Below are 7,665 nucleotides of genomic sequence, written 5' to 3' on the forward strand. Positions count from 1 at the left end.
GTTTACCAACTGAAACGAGTAAGCCGAGGCGAAGAAGGTTGTCTCTTTTTTATATCTTTTTTACTCATTTCTTTAAAATTAATTTTGAAAAAATTATTTTAAGCAAAGCATATCAATGTTTACCGGCAAAGTTAAGGTTTGTTTGTTCTTATGGATTTCTCCACGGGCTAACGACTAGTAAGCGATTATTACTAACAGGCAATATCTACCAGATAACACTCATTTCACGGGTATAAAAAAAAGTTGCTGGGCCAAAATATAATTTTCTGCCCGCTTGCAATATGTAATTATATACCATCTTGCGTTTTACCGTCCGTTTGTAGGTCATACTGTTATTTGCAGCCCATTAACCAATGCATTGAATTCTTATAAAATATAAACTGTTTTGACTAGACCGAGCTTGCAAGGTCTATACGTTGACCAAGCGTAACATTTCTTGAAAGAGATAGATAAAACAGTTTATAATATAATACGGCATGTTTAAATAAAGTGTACAAAGTCTACATTTTGTATTAATATCTATTTCCTATTGCGAACAAGAAACTACTCAGTTTATATTATATTTATTAACTGATAGTTATTTTATATGGGTTTGTAGAAACCGAGATTATTTTCTTGTAACAAGGTTGTAAAAAACAGGTTTTGATTAAGAAAGAAAACGTTAAATTTGAATTTTAGTGGATCAATTTTTTAAAACATGTGCAAAGAGAAAATAAAACATTCGAACATATACACATAATTTTTTTTAACAAAAGTTTCCCTTTCGTACAAAGTTAAGTCTATCACAAAAATTCGTCGTCATTTTGCTTGGTGCTCATTGTGCTGGTAAATGTTTATATTAAAAACGCAGTTTTCAGGTAACTTGTACTGTCCGCACTGCGAAGGGCCAATCACATATTGTTGCCTGTGTTAAGTCGAAGTGAAATAATATTGCTCCATAAGAAGAAGGTGTTGCAAAAAACAATCTCAGTAAAATCTTCAATATGCTTCGATAACTCCTTATAGCGCGGAAAGCAAAAGTACTTCATTATATCGTGATGAGCATACTGATGCGTATTTCGCCGCAAGATCGGATGTTTTTGGTGCGACGTGTATGTCGGATTTTTTTAATGTCGGAGAAACAATGCGTGTCGCTTGATAACAAGCGGAAAAAGCATAATGGCAGATTTAGGCGGAACTCCAACTTTTAATATGGCAAGCTTGTTTTCGTGCGAATTTATGCGCTCTGCGATTTTAAACGGCTTTAAAAAACGCCACTTTTCCAAAAAAATGAACGATGCAAAGAAATTGTGGACCAATTCGTCGATGTAAAACTTGATCAATGGTACTTCAAAAAAAAAAAAAAAAAAAAAGGAACTAAACGTCTTCCTACGCAAATGTAAAAGGTCAGCAAAAGATAAAGCTGAATAAATGTCTTTTTTCAGTGCCACCAGATGGTTAGAGCTACCTGACAGTGAAAGAATTCAACACACATTGAATAAGTGCATAAAATGCAATGAGTTATATTTCGACAAAGATGTTAAATTTCCCAATGATACAGGTCACAGACGACAAAAAGATGTATTAGTTAATATAACAAAAAAAAATTCAATGTACTCCTACAAACAAAGACTATGAAAAATCTTCATCAGATAGTAGTGTGATAGATACTAGTACTTCCTTAGTAAATAAAAGTGTTATATCAAACTTAAACATTTCCTTAATAAAAAAATCATACATCTCCTGATTTATCGATTTCAACTATCACATCTTCTACACCTGTTCCTTTGAAACGTAAAAGAAGTTCTTGCAGCTTGTCATTCTCAATACCATGTAAAAAACAAAATTAATTATTCATAAAAAAATGTCTGCACTATTAGCTGTAGATAATTTGAACAAAACATTTACTGAAATATATGATACAAAATTTACAGATATTTACCAAAGGTTGTAAACTTGACGCCAAGGAAAAGTAAAGTGCAAAAAAAAGAGAATTTTAAGAGCAGAATATCAAAAAATTAAAATATGTCATGAAAACATGCTTCAAAAAGATTGTAAAGATGTTGTAACTCTAGTCAGGACAAGGATATCCGGATTCTGTCATGACAAGGAGAGGTCATACTTGTACATGCAACACAAAACTAACCAGCAAGGTATCTCTAAAAATAATACAGAAAGTATGTGTGCCGAAAAAATGCATATCTATTTTGCTTCTAAAAGCTGCGACAATTTGTCTGCTTAAATTTTAAAACAGACAGTTTCTATTTCTAAAACTACATTGCATTGACTTTCTAACGGTATCAGTCCGTTTGAGTAACAATGATTGCGTCACATATTCGTACAAACATGTATTTAGCGATATTCTTCCGACATTGGTAGGCTGCATCGCTTTTAAAAGTGAAACGATTGACTGTTGGACCTAATTGAACTGATTTTGGACTTTGACCTGATAAATCTGTTAAATGACACAATTGGACTCCAAAAATTAACATTCTCCTTATTCTGGCATGAATGCCTGAACGCCGCAGTTACACTGGACGCTCTGTTATCTCGTTATATAAATGGATAAATCAATAAGTTTTTTCATACAGTGGGACCAATCCAAGCCGTTTGCGCGATGAGAACAGTTTCTAAAACTACATTTCATTGACTTTCTATATTACTAGGTTGCATTGTTTTTAAAAGTGAAATGATTGACCGTGGGACCTAAATGAACTGATTTTTGGATAACTAAAATTTTAAAGTGGGACTATTGACGGTGGTACCTAACTAAACTGATTTTGGACTTTGACCTTATATTGTGATAAATGATACAAATGGACTCCAAGAATTAACATTCCTCTACCTTTGGTATGACTGCAGGAACTCCGCAGTTACACTGGACGCTTTGTTAGCTCTTTATTTAAATATTTAGTTCGATAAATAATTTTGACACTGGGATCAATCCAAGCCGTTAGCGCGCGCTGAAGAAATAGAGACAGTTTCAAAAACTACAATTCATTGACTTTCTAACGGTATCAGTCCCTTTGAGTTACAACGGTTTCGTCACGTACTCGTACCAACAAGTATTTACCGATATTTTCCGATATTACTAGGTTGCATTGCTTTTAAAAGTGAAAGGATTGACCGTTGGACCTAATTGAAATGATCTTGGACTTTGACCTTATAAATGTGATAAATGAGACAGTTGGACTCCAAGAACTAACATTCTTCTCACTTTGGTATGACTGCTGGAACTCGGCAGTTACATTGGACGCTCTGTTAGCTCTTTATTTTAATATTTAGATCAATAAGTCACTTTATCCAGTAGAGACAGTTTCAAAAACTACATTTCATTGACTTTTTAACGGTATCAGTCCGTTTGAATTACAATGATTGCGTCACATATTCGTACACACATGTATTTAGCGATATTCTTCCGATATTGCTAGGCTGCATCGCTTTTAAAAGTGAAACTATTGACCGCGGAATCTAATTGATCTGATATTGGACTTTGATCTGATAAATGTGATCAAAAAAACAATTGGACTCCAAGTACTAACATTCTTCTTACTTTGGCATGAATGCTGGAACTCCGCAATTACACTGGACGCTCTCTTAGCTCCTTCTGTTAATACTCAGTTCGATAAGTAATTTCTGACACTGGGATCAATCCAAGCCGTTAGCGCACGCTGAAGTAATAGAGACAGTTTCAAAAACTACATATCATTAACTTTCTAACGGTATCAATCCGTTTGAGTTACAATGATTGCGTCACATATTCGTACAAACATGTATTTAGCGATATTCTTCCGATATTGCTACGCTGCATTGCTTTTAAAAGTGAAACTATTGACCGTGGAACCTAATTGAACTGATTTTGGACTTTGATCTGATAAATGAGACACTTGGACTCCAAGAATTAACATTCTTCTTACTTTGGTATGACTGCTGGAACTCGGCAGTTACACTGGACGCTCTGTTAGCTCTTTATTTTAATATTTAGATCAATAAGTCACTTCATCCAGTAGAGACAGTTTCAAAAACTACCTTTCATTGACTTTATAACGGTATCAGTCCGTTTGAGTTACAACGATTGCGTCACATATTCGTACAAACATATATTTAGCGAAATTTTCCGATATTAGTAGGTTCCATCGCTTTTAAAGTTGGAACTATTGACGGTGGTACCTAATTGAACTGATTTTGGACTTTGACCAGATAAATGTGATAAATGAGACAATTGGACTCCAAGAAGTAACATTCTTCATACTTTGACAAAAATGCTAGAACTCCGCAGTTACACTGGACGCTCTGTTAGCTCTTTTTTTAAATGATTAAATCAATAAGTCACTTTTTACAGTGGGACCAAACCAAGCCGTTAGCGCGCGCTGAGGGAAAAGAGACAGTTTCTAAAGCCACATTTCATTGACTTTTTAACGGTATCAGTCCGCTTGAGTTACAACGGTTGCTTCACATATTCATACCAACATGTGTTTAGCGATATTTGTCCGATATTACTAGCTTGCATTGTCTTTAAAAGTGAAATGATTGATAGTGAGACCTAATTGAACTGATTATGGACTTTGACCATATAAATGTGATAAATGACATAAATGGACTCCAAGAATTAACATTCTTCTCACTTTGGTATGACTGCTGGAACGCCGTAATTACAATGGAGGCTTTGTTATCTCTTTATTTAAGTATTTAGATCAATAAGTCATTTCTTACAGTGGGACAAATCTAGGCCGTTAGCGCGCACTGAAGAAATGGAGACAGTTTCAAAAACGACATTTCATTGACTTTCTAACGGTATCAGTCCGTTTGAGTTACAATGATTGCGTCACATATTCGTACAAACATATATTTAGCGATATTCTTTCGATATTGCTAGGCTGCATCGCTTTTAAAAGTGAAACTATTGACCGTGGAACCTAATAGATCTGATATTGGACTTTGATTTGATAAATGTGATCAATAAGACAATTGGACTTCAAGTACTAACATTTTTCTTACTTTGGCATGAATGCTGGAACTCCGAAATTACACTGGACGCTCTCTTAGCTCTTTGTTTAAATATTTAAATCAATAAGTCATTTCTTACAGTAGGACAAATCTAAGCCGTTAGCGCGCACTGAAGAAATAGAGACAGTTTGAAAAACGAAATTTCATTGACTTTATAACGGTATCAGTCCGTTTGAGTTACAACAGTTTCGTCACGTATTCGTACCAACAAGGATTGACGGATATATTTCCGATATTACTAGGTTGCATTGCTTTTAAAATTGAAACTATTGACCGTGGAACCTAATTGATCTGATAGTGGACTTTGATCTGATAAATGTGATCAATAAGACAATTGGACTCCAAGTGTTAACATTCTTCTTACTTTGGCATTAAATGTGATAAATGACATAAATGGACTCCAAGAATTAACATTCTTTTAACTTTGGTATGACTGCTGGAACTCCGCAGTTGCACTGGACACTTTGTTACATATTTTTTGAAATAATTAATTCGATAAGTAATTTCTTACACTGAGACCAATCCAAGCCGTTAGCGCGCGCTGAAGAAATAGAGACAGTTTCAAAAACTACCTTTCATTGACTTTCTAACGCTATCAGTCCGTTTGAGTTACAACAATTGCGTCACATATTCGTACCAACATGTGTTTAGCGATGTTTTTCCGATTTTGCTAGGCTGCATCGCTTTTAAAAGTGAAACTATTGACCGTGGAACCTAATTGATCTGATATTAGACTTTGATCTGATAAATGTGATCAATAAGATAAATGGACTCCAAGAATTAACATTCTTCTTACTTTGGCATGAATGCTGGAACTCCGCCATTACACTCCGCCATTGAACTTCTAACGGTATCAGTCCGTTTGAGTTACAACGATTGCGTCACATATTCGTACCAACATGTGTTTAGCGATATTTTCCAATATTACTAGGCTGCATCGCTTTTAAAAGTTAAACTATTGACTGTGGAACCTAATTGATCTGATATTGGACTTTATCTGATAAATGTGATCAATAAGACAACTGGACTCCAAGTATTATCATTCTTCTTACTTTGGCATGAATGCTGAAACTCCCAAATTACACTGGACGCTCTGTTAGCTCTTTGTTTAAATACTTAAATCAATAAGTCATTTCTTACAGTGGGACAAATCCAAGCCGTTATCGCGCGCTGAAGAAAGAGAGAAAGTTTGATAAACTACATTTCATTGAACTTCTAACGGTATCTTTCCGTGTGAGTTACAACAGTTGCGTCAACATTCCTACCAACATGTATTTAGCGAAATTTTCCGATATTAGTAGGTTCCATTGCTTTTAAAGGTGGAAATATATTGACGGTGGGACCTAACTCAACTGATTTTGGACTTTGACCAGATAAATGTGATAAATGAGACAATTGGACTCCAAGAACTAACATTCTTCTTACTTTGGCATGAATGCTGGAACTCCGCAATTACATTGGACGCTCTGTTATCTATTTGTTTAATTACTTAAATCAATAAGTCATTTCCGGCAGTGGGACAAATCAAAGCCGTTAGCTCGCGCTGAAGAAATAGAGAAAGTTTGAAAAGCTACATTTCATTGAACTTTTAACGGTATCTTTTCGTGTGAGTTACAACAGTTGCGTCACACATTCCTACCAACATATATTTAGGGATATTCTTCCGATATTACTAGGTTGCATTGTTTTTAAAAGTGAAACGATTGAGCGTGGAGCCTCTATGAACTGATTTTGGATTTTGACGTTATAAATGTGATAAATGAGGCAAATGGACTTCACGAATTAACATTCTTCTCACTTTGGTATGACTGCTGGAACTCTGCCGTTACACTGGACGCTTTGTTATCTCTTTATTTAAGTATTTAGATCAATAAGTCACTTTATCCAGTAGACGCAGTTTCAAAAACTACATTTCATTGACTTTCTAACGGTATCAGTCCGTTTGAGTTACCACAATTGCGTCACATATTCGTACCAACATGTATTTAGCGATACTTTTCCAATATTACTTGGCTGCATCGCTTTTAAAAGTGAAACTATTGACCGTGGAACCTAATTGATCTGATAGTGGACTTTGATCTGATAAATGTGATCAATAAGACAATTGGACTCCAAGTGTTAACATTCTTCTTACTTTGGCATGAATGCTAGAACTCCGTAATTACACTGGACGCTCTGTTAGCTCTTTGTTTAAATACTTAAATCAATAAGTCATTTCTTACAGTGGGACAAATCCAAGCCGTTATCGCGCGCTGAAGAAAGAGAGAAAGTTTGATAAACTACATTTCATTGAACTTCTAACGGTATCTTTCCGTGTGAGTTACAACAGTTGCGTCAACATTCCTACCAACATGTATTTAGCGAAATTTTCCGATATTAGTAGGTTCCATTGCTTTTAAAGGTGAAAATATATTGACGGTGGGACCTAATTCAACTGATTTTGGACTTTGACCAGATAAATGTGATAAATGAGACAATTGGACTCCAAGAACTAACATTCTTCTTACTTTGGTATGACTGCTGGAACTCCGCAGTTACACTGGACGCTTTGTTATCTCTTTATTTAAGTATTTAGATCAATAAGTCATTTCTTACAGTGGGACAAGTCTAAGCCGTTAGCTCGCGCTGAAGAAATAGAGAAAGTTTGAAAAACTGCATTTCATTGGACTTCTAAAGGTA

Source organism: Hydractinia symbiolongicarpus, chromosome 7, assembly GCF_029227915.1.
Source record: "Hydractinia symbiolongicarpus strain clone_291-10 chromosome 7, HSymV2.1, whole genome shotgun sequence".
NCBI classification, from domain to species: Eukaryota; Metazoa; Cnidaria; class Hydrozoa; order Anthoathecata; family Hydractiniidae; genus Hydractinia; species Hydractinia symbiolongicarpus.